The 18,947-nt window shown below is 42.8% G+C and overlaps 1 protein-coding gene across 4 annotated transcripts in view; it reads left to right on the top strand.

Moving 5' to 3' along the window:
* Positions 1 to 18,947, top strand: part of mib2 (MIB E3 ubiquitin protein ligase 2) — a 241,273-nt gene that overhangs the window by 148,631 nt on the left and 73,695 nt on the right. The gene's annotated exons all lie outside the window — the stretch shown is intronic.

The following is an 18,947-nucleotide window of genomic DNA, read 5'->3' as shown; positions in this document are numbered from 1 at the left end:
TAATCTCTTCTAGCTCCCACTAATCGCTAACCACCCTGCCGTATCCAGTATATGATCCATTACATTTCTCCCTTTTGTTCTGAAGAAGTCGTACAGACTTGTAACATTAACTCTCTTTTCTCTGTACAGAGACCTGCTGACTTTTTCCCTGTATTTTCTGTTTTTGTTTCTGATTCCAGCATCTGCAGTGTTTTGCTTTTATGAAAGTGATATGAAGATTTTTGATCTGGCAACAATACAGGAAACGGGAATCAATTTGCGGCAATACTTTGTGACTTTGAACAGTGCTTCTAAATTGAAAAACAGCAGATCTGACAGCAAAGCGTGTTCCTAGGTGTAAAGTTTTATGTGAAGTGATTATGTTCAAAATTAAAAGGGTGCACGCTGAATGCTGCCCTTGTGATTTTGAAGTTGATTTTTGCAAGAATATGTGAAAGCAATTGAATTGAGTCATTGAAGAGCACGTGGAACTGGAATGAGCATCACAAGTGATGCCACAGTTAAATAGTGAAAGGCAAAAACAGTTCCACAAAGTGGGCGGCACAGTGGTTAGCACTGCTGCCTCACAGCGCCAGGGACCTGGGTTTGATTCCTGGCTTGGGTCACTGCCTGTATGGAATTTGCACATTCTCCCCATGCCTGCACGGGTTTCCTCCAGGTGCTCTGTATTTCGTCCCACCAAGGGTGTGAGAGTTTGGTTATGCTAAATTGCCCCTTAGTGTCAGGGGGAACCAGCTAGGGCGAGTACATGGGGTTATGGGGATAGAGTCTGGATGGGGTTGTGGTTGGTGCAGCCTTGATGGACCAAGTGGCTTCCTTCTACATTGTAGGGATTCTAAGGTTCTAAGTGAAATACTGAACAAAAGACTTGATTGCACCTATGATGCAAAGAGTTCTCCTGATATTCATAATTGAAGAAATTAATTTACACAGAGTTAGGGAAATACTGACTTGTTAAGCTTGTTTGCAAAATTTATTGCGGGATATTAAGAGAATGAGGTCAAAGCTGTATGTGCCAAGCAGAAAGATCATGGCCATGTTTCTGGCCTCATAAGGAAGGAATATCATAATAATACCTGATTGTATGTGTGACTCGAGTATTTGATATTGTATGGGTACATGGGTCCGGTATGCTCTGCATTAGGGTCACATGGGGAAGGTGGTTTGCAGCTGAATATCCGATAGCACATCTTTAGCCAACACGGCAGATGAAATGGTGATATTCTTGTCATTGAATCCATGGCTTTGAGTGTTGTTCTTTCAGTCTGCGATGTAACATGCACAAGTTCTAAGTAATTACTTGTGACTTCAGTGTTGATCTAACCACATCTGTTCTGGAAGAGTCACAGCAGATGGTATCACTGTGCATGTACTGAGTACTGTGTGACATGCACAGTCTGGAGAATTATAATGTCAAATTATATTTCACTATCATTATAAATGTTGCTATGGACAACAAAGAAACACTATTTGTACATATTCACTCTAAATATTTTGAATCTATAATTTCAGACTCTCTTTTTCCACTTTAATTTCCTGCTTGTGTGGGCCCTCAACAGTGCTTTGTGGGTAATGAAAGGTAACTAAGATCATCTGACTTATCTGACCTCTTCCATCTACTTTCTGGAGAAGCACAAAGTCTGTGTCCTCACGTTCCAGCTTCAGCCACACGCTGAATCACAGAATCCTTGCACTGCTCAAGGCCATTCAGCCCATCAGGCTTTGCGTGATTTTATTCTATGGATTTTGATTTTTTTTGATAGATGTTCATTTCGTCTCCACCTAAATGAAATATTTCCCATTTGTTTACTGGAATAGTTATTGCAGCAGTGTGTTACCAGCAGCAAGGATAAAGGGACAGTGATGAGGCAGCACTGAGAAATGGAACACATTTCCGCAAGTGTGGCCTGCTTCAGTTAGTCAGCAACATCTCAATAGAAAAGCTGGATTTAAAAGAACCTATTTTCAAAAACAATTTCCCAAACATGGGCGGCACAGTGGCACCATGGTTAGCACAGCTGCTTCCACAGCCCCAGGGACCCAGGTTCAATTCCAGTCTCTGGTCACTGTGTGGAGTTTGCACATTCTCCCCATATCTGTGTGGGTTTCCTCCCGGTGCTCTGGTTTCCTCCCACAGTCCGAAAGTGTCAGATAAGGTGGATTGGCCATGCTAAATTGCCCCTTACTGTCTCAAGGTGTGTAGGTCAAATGGAGTAGTCATGGGAGTGTGGGGTTACAAGGATAGGGTGGGGTGTGTGGGTCTGGGTAGGATACTCTGTCAGAGAGTTGGTGCACACTCAGGCCGAATGGCATCCTTTTTGCGCCATAGAATCCTATGAAGTATCGTATCAGAATGACGGAATATAGAGAACAGTTTTAGTTTGGGGGCCTACTTGGTAACATGGTACTTGGTGTTTTAACTCGCTAACGTATAATCTCAATGGTGCCTTCATTTATTTCCAGTGCAGACATGATGGGCTGAGCGGCCTCCTTCTATCCAGTAACAATTATGTGAACTTGTGACCAGAATTGCACACTTTGTGGCTCTCTCCTTCACTCATTTGGAAGAAGTTCCAAGACTGGCGCTAGTCAAGGGGGAAGGAGAGGAATACCAATTCACATAACTCTTAGAAGCCCAGTTTGAGCTTGATATTGTAATACTCCAAAACACTGTCATCCCAAAGCTCTGTTCTGTGTTGTTGTGCATGGTGTTTTCCACTAGATGCTGCTAGCATCTCACGTGTAGTGTGCTAGTGCCACCCTGTGGCAGACATCAAGTGCTGTTGCAGTGTGTCGTTGAATAGACCGATGGGAACCTCTTCACATCCATTGCCTCAGCAAATTGTAAATGTACGTACGTTTGCAGATTGTGCTGTCTGCCCTTGCAGAAATATAGTCATGGGTTTTTTTAACCTCCCAGGATGTGGGTGTCTGGCACGGCTGCATTTATTTTCTATCCCAGCTGCCCTGATTGACTGAGTGGCTCGCTCGGTTCTTAATACTGGAATCATTTGGACGTCAGACTGGGCAAGAATGTCAGGCTTCCTTTGCTGAATGACATGAGTGAATCAGTGAAACATGAGAGAATTCTGATAGAAAGGGGAATTAAGGGTTACTTACTTACGGGGCGAAAAACTGCAGCAGGCGACGGTGCAGAGGGACCTCGGGGTCCTTGTGCATGAGTCGCAAAAACCCAGCCTGCAGGTGCAGCAGGTGGTCAGGAAGGCGAATGGGATGCTGGCCTTCATAGCGAGGGGGATTGAATATAAAAGTAGGGAGGTCTTGCTGCAGCTGTATAGGGCATTGGTGAGGCCGCAGCTGGAGTACTGTGTGCAGTTTTGGGCGCCGCACCTGCGCAAGGATATTTTGGCCTTGGAGGGAGTGCAGAGGAGGTTTACTAGGCTGATACCGGAGTTGAGGGGGTTGAGCTATGAGGAGAGGCTGAATAAACTAGGCTTGTACTCGTTAGAGTTTAGAAGAATGAGGGGAGATCTCATTGAGACGTATAAGATGATGAATGGGATGGATAGGATAGAGGTGGAGAGACTCTTCCCGCTCAAAAAAGACAGTAGGACTAGGGGGCACAGCCTCAAGATAAAAGGGGGAGGCGGTTTAGAACGGAGTTGAGGAGGAACTTCTTCACTCAAAGGGTGGTGAATCTCTGGAATTCTCTGCCCGTTGAAGTGGTGGAGGCTGCCTCGCTAAATATTTTTAAGACGCGGGTTGATGGGTTTTTGATAGGAGAGGGGATTAAGGGTTATGGGGAGAGGGCGGGAAAGTGGAACTGAGCCACGACAGATCAGCCATGATCTTATTGAATGGCGGGGCAGGCTCGAAGGGCTGGATGGCCTACTCCTGCTCCTATTTCTTATGTTCCTATGTAAGGGTTATGGGGAGAAAGCGGGAAAGTGGAACTGATCCACTTGAGATCAGCCATGATCTTATTGAATGGCGGGGCAGGCTCGAAGGGCTAGATGGCCTACTCCTGCTCCTATTTCTTATGTTCTTTCTTGTGTTTTTAAAAGTTCAGCTGCTTTTGTGATCATTCCTTTAGATTTTTGAACTCCAATCCTTTAAGCAAAATGTTTGTTTTTTAAAAGTTATTTAAAGGTTGCGTTCTTGGGGCATTGACAATGGAATAATGGTCAAGAATAGCTTGAAAAACAGACGCCCTGTTAGTTTAGAGTATTTTTTTGTTAGTGTCACAAGTAACTTCATTGCGATGTTAATATAAGTTTAGGATTAAAATCCCCTAGTTGCCACACTCTGGAGCCTGTTCAGGTACACTGAGGGAGTATTTAGCATGGCCAATGCACCCACCCAGCATGACTTTTGGACTGTGGGAGGAAACCGAGCATCTGGAGGAAACCCACGCAGACACGGGGAGAACGTGGAAATTCCACACAGTTATTCAAACCCAGGTCCCTTACGCTGTGAGGCAGCAGCACTAACCACTGTGCCATCGTGCTGCCCATACTAGTAGTTTAATGGAGGAATTAGTCATTTATTTTAATGACTCAAAACTATCACAAAAATAATAGAGGAATACGAGCTGAATAATTTAGCATTCACAATAATATTTAAGAGCTATTTCCAGACCACATTCATAATTCATAATAACAACAAGTATTGCAGATTTTGTATTGTCTTTAATGTAAATATCCCAGTGCTTTGGAGGAACAGTATTAAACAAAATGTGACACTAAGTCACATAGAAACTGTTAGGGAAGCTAACGAAAAGCTTGGTCAACAAGGTTGGTTTTAAGGAGCGTCTTAATGGGGAGTCACAGAGCAGGGGCTGTGTAGGGAGGGAATTCCAGCGTTTGGGGCTAATGCAACTGAAGGAACAAGCACCAATGGTGGAGCGTTTAAAATCAGCGATGCTTAAAAAGCTAAAGTTAGAGGAACTTTGATATCTTGGGGGTTGCATGGCTGGAGGAGACTAGGGGTGGGTGGCATGGAGAAGCCATAGAGGGATTTGAATGCAAGGAAGACAATTTTAAAACCAATGCATCATTTGACCAGAAACTAGCAAAGGCCAATAAACATAGATGATTGGTGAGCAGGATTGCGTGAATTACATACATGTGAACATATGAATTAGGAACAGAAGTAGGTCATCTGGCACCTCCAGCTGCTCTGCCATTCAAGAGGATCAGGTCTGATCTGATTGTGGCCTCAACTCCACATTCCGCTTACCCCCAATCTCCTTTGACACTCTTGTTAGCCCGGAATCTAACCCTGCTTTAAAAATATTCAATTAACCTGACTCTAGTACTGTCTGGGGAAGAGAGTTCCAAAGATTCATGACACTAAGAGAAAGAAATCCTTCACATGTCCATCCTAAATAGAAAGCCCTTATTTTTAAACTGTGTCCCCCTGGTGTAGCACCTTCACAATGAGATCATTCATTAATCCTGTTTCATTGCACATCACCAGATCGAATAGAGCCTGCCCTCTGGTTGACACTAGAAAACACTGCTCTAAGAAACAGTCCTGAAAACACTATGAACTCATCATCCAGCCTACCTTTGCCAATCTGATTTGTCCAATCTATATGTAGATTAAGATCACTCATGATTATCTCTATGGGTCTCTCTCAAACTCTCATTACTACTTTCTGTATCCCTCATACCAGTTAGGATACTGTGAGGGGAGCATATAAACCACTCCCATAAGTGTCTTTCTTTACTGTTCCTCATCTCTACCCAAACTGATTCCACACCTTAATCTCCAGAACTGAGGTTATCTCTCTTTCTATTGTACCAATGTCATCCTCCATCTTTTCCTTGCTTGCTGCCCTTCCTGAATGTCTTGTAGTCTTGAATACTCAGTCCCCAGTTTTTGTTATCCTGCAGCCATGTCTCTGTAATGGCCATCGGATCATACGTTTTTCCGATTTGTGCTGTCAGCTCATGTTTTGTTATGGATGCCACATACATTCAGGTACAGAGCCTTTAGTTTTGTCTTCTTACAATCTGGAAACCTCTAGCCTCACCTGTTGTGCTCACTTGGGTTTGTATTCTCTGTCCCTTCCTGATCATCATTTCTCTTATTCCTACTTTGCTTTCTCACTGTTTCTTCACTAAATTTATCATACCTTCCTAAGCTTGATCCTTTGTCCCCATAATTTAGTTTAAAGCCCTCTCTGCCAGCCTAGTTATATACGACCCACTCATTCCAGTGCAGTTCAGGTGAAGAGCATCTCAACAAATGGACATAGGTGGTCTGAACAATGATGCAGAAATATCACTCAAAACTTGTCTCTGGATGGAATACAATATCAAGAATCGCAGAGTATGGTTCAGCCTCAGACAGTTGATTAGTTTATTATTGTTATGTGTATTGGGATACAGTGGAAAGTATTGTTTCTTGAGTGCTACACAGACAGAAATATACCGCTCACAGAGTACAGAGAAGGGAAGGAAAGGAGAGGGTACAGAATGTAGTGTTACAGTCATAGCTAGGGTGCAGAGAAAGATCGCTTAATATATGATAGGTTCCATTCAAAAAGCTGATGCTAGGGAGAGCGATGAAGTGGATGTCAATGGGATAGAGTTTGTAACAGGGGCTGAAGCCAATGGTACGGTCGGGGCTGGCTGCTGGCTACATTAGAAACTGATGCTGTGGTTTTGGATGACGCTGCTGAGGGCAACATTTAGGCGAGAAATTTCAATACAATTTTAGGATGACTACATATTTTAAAACCAATTCTAACCTGCTGCAGTTGTAAATGCGTCTAGTTTGGGGGCGTTTAAGAGATCTCTGGATAGGTTTATGGACGAAAAGGGATTGGTATAGGCTAGTGGGTCATTGTTTTTGTAACTGGTCGGCGCAACATTGTGGGCCGAAGGGCTTGTTCTGCGCTGTTATGTTCTATGTTCTAACATTACTTGGAAATGGAAAACACTTGCAAGACATGATTGAATAAAGGTCTTCCCTGTCTCTGACTGTAAGAATATTAAATTAGTTTGAGCAGCTTTAGTTTTGATCCGATTGGGAATGGGGCCTTAGTACAAGGAAATTTCACACATTGCCTAGATTGGCCGTTTTATTCAGGAAGGCCACAAGGATAGAGGTTGTAAGAAATGGAATAATTACTCTAATTCAGCAAGAGATTCCCTACAGAGACTGGAGTTGAGCTTCTTGGAGCAACAGAGATGCTCGGTTCAAAAATCCCCAGCGTTCATTGTGACACATCCACGCCAACACCAGTGGGAATGCAGCACAGAGGCTGGAAATTAGGCCTACAGCTGTCAGTGATACTGGGTTTCCTGACCTGCTGTTGGGTATTTGCTCATTGATATCAGATTAGGGAGTGGAAAACAATTGGCTAGGTCTCTCTTTGCAAAAAATCACTTCTGCTAGAGTTTGTGTGAGGGCCTTGTTTAGTTGACATGGATGTTTGGCAGTCAGTGAGGTGTCAGAGACTCGTCATTCTCAACCACCTTGTGCTGTGACTGTAGGAGAATTATATTGGCAAACTCTGGACATAAAGCACATTAGTGGGAGTTTAATAGCACAAACCATTCAATATAAAATTAACAGGGCATTGTGTTACCAGTCATCACCTTCAGCAATTGCAGTGTAGTTAAAAAGCTTTTAGTTTATTTGTCTACTCAGGAAGTTGTTTTTCCAATGCGTGACATCCTGAATATATTAGATTGCTTGATGTACTTCCAGGCATTGAACTTTGTTCTGAGTATTTGGATTTCCAGCAACTGCCACCATCAGAGGGTCAGGACTGGAGGAAGACATTGAATGCAATTGAAGCACTTTGTGATGAACAGCTTGGCAAAAATCACCTGTGACTGACATTGCTGAATTAGCCTGCTGTTCATAGGCAGTTGTCTGCAGCAGTTGAGTTGGTTTTGAGCTTCGTTGCTGTGTGTCAATGGTGACAGGTTGTTGAAAATGTTCATATCAAATCTACAGCAAGACAAATAACTTCTCCAGTTAGATAATGAAGCTTTGTAAATTGTAAAGGTAAAGAAATAGTATTTTTAATTGATGCAAATTAAACATCTTACAATAAATAGTTCTGATTTTACTTTTGGTACTATTGATGACTAGTTTTGTGGCACATTGCTTTTTAGAATCAAACATTGCCATATTTATCCGCAAGATCCAACATCTGATAAAATGTTCACAGCGCAAAAACCCAATTTTTCTGAGTGCCTGAGTGATGGAAGCAGGGTGGACTGAGTTTGAGTTGATAGGAGGGAAGTGTTCCTATTCCACCCACATCCATATGTCTGTTGATTCAGATTGTAACTGCTCCCCTCTCAAATAGTCATTATTAGTGTGGAACATTAGAAGCTGCACAAATTGTCCACAATAGTCATTTTCAAAACTGCTGATAAACTCTTTGTTACTGATAGGAGTTTGAAATGAATAGGCCTTGCACTAAACACCAGGAAAATGCTGCCTCTTCTAACCAGCTCCCACAGCAAAACGCCTTCCCCTGTTGATTAAGATCGAAGGTGACAGCCTGGAAAGTGTGAGCCATTTTCCATTTCTTGGAAGCCTCCTCTCAATGAAGGTAGACATAGGTGGCACTGACTGAGGAAAAGGCTGTTTGAGGATCAGGGCCTCAGACCTGAGAATGAGGTCATGATAGACCCAGCAGCAGTGACCCCCATGCTTCTATATGTTTTGGAGACTTGGACGACCTCAGCAGGCACCTCGAAGCACCGGCAGTGCCGTTGCAAAATCCTCCAAATCCTGTGACAAGAAAGGTTGTCCGTCTATGGAAACTTCTTCCAAGCCAACCTGCCCAGTATTGGGGGGGGTTAATCACTCAAAATCAGTTTTTGTATTCCTGACGCTGGACCCCAAAGCAACTGTTGTACTTGGAACTTGGTCAAGGCAAGAGAATTCCAGGAAGACAGTGGAAATGCTTTTAGGGATGCCCTCAAAGCATCCAAGCAGAGGTTAAACATACCTGCTGACTCATAGGAGTCCCTGGCTTGTGACTGACCAAAATGGAGAAGGATTTCAAGTTGATCAGAATTGGAGTCGATATACGAGAAGTCCTTGCTGCTAACCAGAGTGCCTGAGAGAGGCCAGAAGGATGTGGAAAAAGGAGAGAGGACAAAGGAAGTGACCAGATGGCAGAAGAGAGTGTCTGCTGGAAGGAAAAGACATAAGTCAACCTTGGGTCAATACTGTTCTCCTGTGTCAACTGTAGAAGTGATTGCCACTCAAGTCGGCCTCTGCAACCATAATGGATAATGTTCAAGTCAGGAGTGCCATAGACCCTGGATGCAGTCCGTCGTCTCCTGAGATGGATTGACATCTCTTAACATTTGGGAGGGAACCAAACAGAAGCGAAAAGAGGAAGCACACAAACCCCCCAACCACCCCTCTATCCAACCCACCAAGAACCACCTGTGGCAAAGTCTGCTTATCACGTGTTTGACTCATCAGCCATTACAGAACCCATCGAGCCAGAATGGAAGCAAGTCACCCATAATCCCGAGGGACTGCCTAAAAAAGAAATAAAAGATTGCTTGCCTGTTCATTAGCTCAGAAGTACCCTCTCCTTGCAAAGCTAAATTTAGATTCCATTGATAGAGGCCCTTCATGATGCTCAGCAAGGTTGTCGCTGCAAACTTTTAATATTATTTTGAGATCAGCGTGGTCTGCACAGCTGCATTCTCTAACCAGCAAACTGACATGACTACAGGAAGACAAATGGGAGCAATACTAAAGGGGTTGCATTCTAAATAGCTACAGCTTCATACAAAACTACGAATATTGATTTGAAAGGGAAATTTCTGCTTAATAAACTACTTTGATATCTTTTGTAAATGTCACTATAATAGACCGTAATTTCCACAGTTCTTTGAGATTTGATAGGGAGAGTGAACTTCTACACTCTTTCTCTCTCTCTTGCTAAGATCAAGTGTAGTTTTGTTGTCCTGTACTTGATGGAAGTCAATGAGGTTACGCTGAGGCTTCATTTAAGCAATTTTTTAAAACAGCATCCAGGTCTTTTGGCTAAGATGCAAATAAGATCAAGCACAGGAGGGGGTGCAACGCCTGTTCCAATCAGCTTGGATCGTGTAGATCAAACCCCAAGACGGGAGATGAGAGGCCTGTCTTGTCAGCGTGGATCATGAATGTTTCATTGGTTGGGGCTTTGAATTGGACTTTGGATATAATTTTAAAATGGTAACCATAACCAACAACTACCACCACAGCAACAATGGAAGGAAGATCAGAGCATCAGACCAGACTACGCTGAGGACTATGGAGACAAACACATGGATAAAGGCCAATATCTACCTGGATAATTGCCAGTTACACAGAAGTCAATGTCTACTATTGAACTTGAACTTTAGTATTCTGTAAATAACTTTGATATGGAGTTGCCAGCGTTGGACTGGGGTGGGCACGATAAGTAGTTTCACAACACCAGGTTAAAGTCCAACAGGTTTATTTGGTAGCCCACACGTTTGGAGCTTTGCCCCTTCATCGGATGAAGGGGAAAATCTTCAAAAGCTCGTGCTACCAAATAAACCTCTTAGACTTTAATCTGGTGTTGTGAGACTGCTTACTGTAAGTAACAGTATTAATTGTGTGGGTAATTAATATCAATTAGAACATAAGAACATAAGAAATAGGAGCAGGAGTAGGCCAACTAGCCCTTCGAGCCTGCCCCGCCACTCAATAAGATCATGGCTGATCTGTCGTGGCTCAGTTCCACTTTCCCGCCTTCTCCCCATAACCCTTAATCCCCTCTCTTATCAAAAACCCATCAACCCACGTCTTAAAAATATTTAGCGAGGTAGCCTCCACCACTTCAACGGGCAGAGAATTCCAGAGATTCACCACCCTTTGAGTGAAGAAGTTCCTCCTCAACTCCGTTCTAAACCACCCCCCCTTTATCTTGAGGCTGTGCCCCCTAGTCCTACTATCCTTTCTGAGCGGGAAGAGTCTCTCCACCTCTATCCTATCCATCCCATTCATCATCTTATGCGTCTCAATGAGATCTCCCCTCATTCTTCTAAACTCTAACGAGTACAAGCCTAATTTATTCAGCCTCTCCTCATAGCTCAACCCCCTCAACTCCGGCATCATCCTAGTAAACCTCCTCTGCACTCCCTCCAAGGCCAAAATATCCTTGCGTAAGTACGGCGACCAAAACGGCACACAGTACTCCAGCTGCGGCCTCACCAATGCCCTATACAGCTGCAGCAAGACCTCCCTACTTTTATATTCAGTCCCCCTCGCTATGAAGGCCAGCATCCCATTCGCCTTCCTGACCACCTGCTGCACCTGCAAGCTGGGTTTTTGCGACTCATGCACAAGGACCCCGAGGTCCCTCTGCACCGTCGCCTGCTGCAGTTTTTCGCCCCGTAAGTAATTGTGTGTGAACAAATGTTACTGTACTAACAAGAAGTCGACATGCAATTCTTTGTCCACTGTATAAGGGTTAAAAACAGGCTGAGTGGCCGGCACAACAACTAATACATGTGACAGTAACAAATCGAATCAAACCACCGGACTTGCTGTCAGGCAGACTCCAGAACAGATCATATGATTCCCTTCATTTTACTTCAAAGACACTTCTACAAAATGTAACAGTCTTTTAAAGCTCATTGTAACAGTGTGTGTGATCAAGTATCGAATAAATGGGATAGAATTAACACAAGGTTTTGGTGGAACTTGGCTTTAATCATAGATTTGTCACAAGCATGTTTGCAGAAATGCAGCAAATCAACTAAAAGGAAATGGGTCCCTGATAGAAGAGTGGAATACACACTGGTGGAGGTCAGTCTCCAGCTGTGTGATCTTTTCATTAGATCATCTTAGGAGCACTTGATTCAGTTTTGGCCACTAATTCCAGAAAGGATCATGCATGAATTGGAGAGAGTGTAGGGAGCCTCAGGAATGATTGCCAGGCATTTTACTTTAAAGACACAGTCCCAAAATAGAAAGCTCATCGCTGTAACTAAACGTGTGATTCAAATATAGAATGAATGGAATAGAATTAGTACAAGGAATTTGGAAAAGATTAAGCTCGGGCTCTGCAGGAGATCAAAGTTGAGTTTAAAGGTAAAAAGACAAGGTGAACCCAGAATATTAATTCCATGGAGTAAGAGTAGACCACTTCCACTTAAACTTGACAAGTATATTTGAAACAGATACTGGATACTGGCACCCTCTCTGTAATACAATCTATCAGGAAAAAAAACAAATGGTTATTAGGCTGGATTGGAAGGGTGTCTGAACATTCTGATGAATTGTTCAAATTAACCAACAGTTGAAGTACTTATCTGAAGGCCAGCAAAGAGATTTCTATTAAAACAATACCAGTGTTACTTTGATGCCTTTCTGTGCTTTGCTCATTAGGATACCACAGTCCACTGACTGAAGCATTGATACCCTGAATTGTGTCTCACTTGGGGGGGAAAAAAAAAGTAAAATTTAATCCAAGAATATATTTTGGCATAACATTAGCATTAGGTTTATCTGTACGTTTGTGCCAATAAAAGATGTTTCTCCACAATGTGAGCAGTTAGTTACTGTCGCGGTCAGTGCGCTCAGACAGGTGACAGCTGGCCAGTCTGGTGGATTGTACTGGCTCCACGGGATGAACGTATGTGATTCTCCACCCCCCATCCCCACCCCCCCCATCCCCACTTCACCCAAAACCTGAATATGTATGCTATTTTGTGACAGTTTGAACATTGAAAAGCAAATGAACAGAAGCTGTAGCTGAGTTCCCGCATCATTACTTTATCCTTGATCATTCTGGCTGTCTATAATGCAAAACAGAGCCAGCTGGCCTTTGTGAGTGCGATGTCATGGTAGTGTAGGCATTGCGGTGTCTGTTACGATAGTGAATCCTCATCTAAATTGGACTCGGTAGCTAATTTGCTAGACCTGAGCAACACCAGGCAATTATGATAGTTAAAACATACGGCTATTATTTTGCAGTTTATCAAATGCACAGTGAATCTATGCTTGAATTCACTGTGGTGTGTGGTGTTGGTATAACTACTTCTGTGTTAGTAACCCTTCCTTTTCTTGTAGCATAGGATGATTTGGCTTACATGTGGACTGGTCCATCAGGACTATATGGAATGTTGACTCTTGTGTGATTGACTTCAGGAGAGAGAGCATAAAAATCGCATGATCAAAAGATACAGATAGGGGATGATAGATGAGCTGGAAAACAGACGCAATTTATAATGTCAAAGCCACTGATCTGAGAGAACGTCAAATGCCAAGGCAAATCAAAACTAATTTAAGAGAAAGATGTGAAAAAGAGAGATCTGGTGAGCTCACTCAAGGGAATGACTATTTTAATGAAGAAGAAGGAGGAACATGCATACAATCATATGAGAGATTCAAACTAGGCAACTGGAAAACCTGTGTATAATAATGTGAAATGATAGATTGAGTAAAGCCAGCAGCTTAGAAATGTGGATTTTTTTGGGCATTCCCTCACGCTTGTGTGTAATTAGAAAGGTCTGAGGAGCCCGGAATGTTGGGTCTGGGACCTCATTTGAATCATGATTAGACTGAGGAAGGATCGCAAGGAGGTGAGTAAAGAGCAATTGGAGGAATTGTAGCAACTCACAGTTAAGTGATGGCCTCAAGGATGAATATCAGAGCCCTCTGGCAGTGAGGGGGAATCAGAGGACTCGGGCAGGGTACAGCACCAGCGGGGGCGATCAGGAGACAGGGAATGGGGGTTTGGATCTCTAGCAATAGCTGACAATGGCACATGGAGTCAGGAGGCTGGAGATTGTTATCTCTGGATGGGGGCCAGGGGCGAAGGTTGGGGTGGTGATTGAGGTCAGTCTCTGGGTTTGAAGTGGTGATGATCGAGAGAGTCCTTTTGTGTGGAGTGGGGAGGAAGTAACTAATTGATATCTGTGATGGGCATCGTGGGAGCGGCTTCCCTAATTACAGCTCAGAGGTGCTGGTTGTCTGAGTAAACCAAACAAAGTACAGTACAGGAACAGGCCCTTCAGCCCTCCAAGCCTGTGCCAATCATGTCTGCCTAAACTAAAACCGTACGCACTTAGTCATGCCCTTCCATTCCCATCCTATTTACATATTTGTCCAGTAGCCCCTTACATGCAGCTATAGTACCTTAATAATAAGTGAACCTAAACAAGCATTTGTTTTTTGTTTGAATATGCAAAAGTCCTAACGTCGGAGCACATTATTCAAGGGTTATGGAGAGAAGACAGGAGAATGGGGATGAGATCAACAGCCATGATTGAATAGTCGAGCAGACTCAATGGGCCGAATGGCCCATGTCTTATGGTAATCCTAAATATCTGCATGCTCACCTGCTCACCATTTTGAGACCATTTTGGGAGGTCACGTGACGCCTGAATTGGGTGGGTAGCAGTGAAATTTCTGTACAGATTGTCCAGTTTGTTGTCCCATCAGAGTGTGTGAATAGTTAGTGTATAACACATTGTCTTGATGGCCAGCAGGAAGTGTGTGAAGGCTGCTACACTTCAACATTCCTATAGGAAAATGTAGAATTTCCAGGAATACACAGTGACTTAATTTTCTTGTTCTAACTCTAAATTACAGCACAGGAACAGCCCCCTCGGCCCTCCCATCCTGCACTGACCATGCTGTCCGACTGAACTAAAACCCCCTACCCTTCCGGGGACCATGTCCCTGTATTCTTATCCTGTTCATGTACTTGTCAGGACGCCCCTTAAAAGTCACTACCGTTTTTGCCTCCATGCCTTTGCATGTCAGTATCCTTGTTTCCAGTGATTAACACCAACTGTGTGAAAAGCGTTTTAGTCACTTGCATCAAGCAGTGTAGTCACTGGCTGCTGATTTTTTCCCAGTCTACAATATGAATATTTATGAACTAAAGGAAATTTTTTGAGCAGATTGTACTTTATTACATCCAGTTCATTTCATTCTTTCAAATTATTGGTTTTTCTTTACTTCATGCCCCCCTCTGCTCTGTGTGGCAGTGTTGCTTGGCTTCTGAAGATTTTAAATCCTGAGCTATTTCTCCTTGAAAAGCTCGGAAAATAATACCCTGGAAGCCTTTATTAAAGCCTGATTTATGAATGTGTGCTATGGTGATCTCACAATGTCTCAGTTTCTGAATGTCCCACTGATCCACATACCGTGAGTTTTGTCTGGCCTCAGCTGTTGTGCTGGAGGGCTGTTCCAGCCAGGAAACTAAATCCTCTATCTCGTCCATCACATTGTGCAACTGCGGGTCGATCCACAAAATAACATCAACAAGAAGGTCACATTACGCTAATCAATCCTGCCTTCTCACTCTGAAGATGAGGAGTTTCACCAGTCCATTTAAAGAGGAAGGGATAAGAGGTTTGAAAGGCAAAAATAGCTTCATTCAGGAAGTTGTGATAGTTGAAGAATTTGAGAATGCTCGGTGGCTGTTCCCCTGAAGGATTCTCAGAGTTTAGCCTTGCTAACCAGAGAGATCCTATTCTGTGCTGCGTTATCTCGGGTGGCAGAAAGATGGAATCAAACAGCCCATAAACATTGTGTAAAAGCTATGCACAATGAATCCCCCATTGTCCTGGGCGGCATCCAGCACCTACAGAAATATCTCCCAGCAGAGCCAATGTTTACAGGAGAGAACAAGCAAGCTGCATTGGGGAACAGGACTGAGCTGCAGCAATGTATACACTATTATATCATTGACAAATCACACTTGTAAATCAAAGGTCAGTGGTTCTTGAGCACTGTTTTGGGAGACAATATGTTGTCTAATAAACGGCACACAAAGCAAATGTGTGTAAATGTCAGTCGTTAATCATAAATTGATTGGCACTTACTTCTCCAGCTTAAGATTAATGTGCCAAGTGGGGTGGATGTTGAAAGGATGTTTCCTCTTGTGAGAGGGACTAGAACTGGGAAACACAGTTTACAAGTATGGGGTTTCCTGTGGAAGACTGAGATAGAGTCATAGAGGTTTGCAGCATGAAAACAGGCCCTTTGGCCCAACTTATCCATGCTGCTCTTTTTTAACCCCTAAGATGGTCCCAATTGCCTACATTTGGCCCATATCCCTCTATACCCATCTTACCCATGTAACTGTCTAAAGGCTTTTTAAATGACAAAATCGTACCCGCCTCTACAATTTCTGGCAGCTTGTTCCAGAACACTCACCACCCTCTTGTGTGGATAAATTGCCCCTCAGGACCCTTTTGTATCTCTCCCTTCTCACCTTAAACCTATGCCCTCTAATTTTCGATTCCCCTACCTTTTGGGAAAAGATATTGGCTATCTAGCTGATCTATGTCCCTCATTTTATAGACCTCTATAAGATCACCCCGAGCCTCCTACGCTCCAGAGGAAAAAAATCCCAGTCTATCCAGCCTCTTTATAACTCGTCCCGGTAGCATCCTAGTACATCTTTTCTGCACTCTTTCTAGTTTAATAATATCCTTTTTATAATTGGGTGACCAGAACTGTACACAGTATTGCAAGTGTGGTCTTACCAATGTCTTGCACAACTTCAACAGACGTCCCAGCTCCTGTATTCAATGGTCTGACCAATGAAACCAAGCATGCCGAAATGCCTCCTTCACCACTCTGTCCATCTGTGACTCCACTTTCAAGAAACTATGATTATGTACCCCTAGATTTCTTTGTTCTATAACTCTCCCTAATGCCCTACCATTAACTGAGTAAGTCCTGCCCTGGTTCAATCTACCAAAATGCATCACCTCACATTTATCTAAATTAAACACCATCTGCCATTCATCAGCCCACTGGTCCAATTGATCAGGATCCCCATTGCAATCCAAGATAACTTGCACTGTCCACTATGCCAGCAATTTTGATGTCATCTGCAAACTTACTAACCATGCCTCCTATATTTTCATCTAAATCATTAATTTAAATGCCAAATAACAGTGGACTCAGCATCGATCTCTGAGGCACATCACTAGTCACAGGTTAAAAAACAACCCTCTACAACCACCCTCTGTCTTCTGTCATCAAGCCAATTTTGTATCCATTTGGCTATCTGGATCCTGTGAGATTTAACCTTGTGCAACAGCCTACCATGTGGTCCCTTGTCAAAGGTCTTGTTAAAATCCATGTAGACAACATCAACTGCACTGCCCTCATCTACCTTCCTGGTTGCCCCTTCAAAAAAACTAAATCAAATTTGAAAGACAAGATTTTTCACACTCAAAGCCATGCTGACTGTCCCCAATCAGTCCTTGCGTCTTTAAATGCTGTAGATCCTGTGTCTCAAAACACCTTCTAACAACTTACCCACGACAGATGTGAGGCCGTGATCTTATTGAATGGCAGAGCAGGTTCGAAGGGCTGAATGGCCTACTCCTGCACTCTGTCCTGATCCCTCAACTACTGAAAATAGGTTGGTTCCATCTCCCTGTACTGTCATTTCAAAATTTTAACCACTTCTGTTATATTGCATCATTATTTGTGTTGTCCTAATAAAAAAGGACAATTCTTCAAGTCTTTGGATTTATATAGCTTCATACCAAGCAGTTTCCCAGCGAATGGGCGTTGTACCCCCTCTATAACTTTCATACTCTTCCTATTGAGTGGTACTCAGTCTACAGTACTTTAATTGAAGTTTTAATAAGGTTTTACATTGCTCATCATTGCCTCATTTTTTTATAGAAAAAGAAGAAAAGTTTATTAATCACAAGTAAGCATTATATTAACAATGAACTTACTGTGAAATTCTCCTAGTCGCCACTGTCCGGCGCCTGTTTGGTTCAATGCACCTGACCAACACGTCTTTCAGAATGTGGGAGGAAACCGGAGCACCTGGAGGAAACCCACGCAGACACGGGGAGAACGTGCAAACTCCAAACAGACAGGGACCCAAGCCAGTAATTGAGCCCAGATCTCTGGTGCTGTGAAGCAGCAGTGCTAACCACTGCGCTACCGTGCTGCCCCAATCAATGGCTTTTGAGGTTAAACCTTGAAGTCTATTAGAATTTTCTAACCCCCTTAACCTGAGATGCTACTTTTGCTGACCTGTAAATTGTCAGCAACTGCCCCCTCCCGCCCACCAATAGCACTAAGCCAGGGCATAATTACTATTGTCACTTTATTATGAGTATACTGGAGAGTCTGATCTGTTCAAAAGCTTTCAATGATATTGACCTGAAACTGTCCCAGGTTTGTATTTGGTGAAATCAGCTGAGAAATTGTTCATTAGTTTTTTTTCCCCAAGTCACCCTCTTCATACAGGCTCAACTTTGATCTTTCCACCCACGGAAAGAGTTTTGTGCTAATCCAGTCATGTTCATCATCAGAGATTGAGGACTACAAATGCATTTCGACCAGAAATGCTTTGCTCTCTCTTTTTCCAAGGTCAGCATTTATGTAAACGTGAGGAGAAAGATAGTCAGGGATGAAAAATATATTGACGTTAACTGCATAAATTGGAAATCTTTGTATCCGATTTCTGTTGAAGGACAAAATCTTGTGTCTGAGTTTCGTGGAATGTATACAAGTAATGTTTTATAATTTACCTGCCATCCTTGGCAGGTAAACTGCCGAGCAATTTCTTTTGCTTTGACTATAAATTAATATTGGAATAAATTCTGTCTTTTTTAATGATGCAATTACCTGTCCATTCAAAAGTTCATAATAGATTTGCTTTTCGAGAATCCAATTTTATGTTGATTAAAATTGTTGTACAGATCTATCTTTTATATTGCTTATTTAAAAATATTTGTGTGCAGTGAACTATAAGATATGCTAGTTTCTGAGAAACTATTTGTTACGCCCAGAAAGGATGATAAAATGACTCAATTCATATCTAACTGAGACTTTCAAAATTCTAGATCTCTAGCCCTTAACATTCACGTGATTAAACCCATTACCTGAAATTGAATTTCTAGCATTGTCATTTTGACTGTTAATTAAGCCAGAAGCTTTTGAAACTGATACAGTTTATTAAAAGTGTGTGAATATTCTGA

Source organism: Carcharhinus amblyrhynchos, chromosome 30 (assembly GCF_965287045.1).
Source record: "Carcharhinus amblyrhynchos chromosome 30, sCarAmb.v2.hapA, whole genome shotgun sequence".
Taxonomy (NCBI): Eukaryota; Metazoa; Chordata; class Chondrichthyes; order Carcharhiniformes; family Carcharhinidae; genus Carcharhinus; species Carcharhinus amblyrhynchos.
This window is presented reverse-complemented; position numbering and strand designations above follow the sequence as displayed.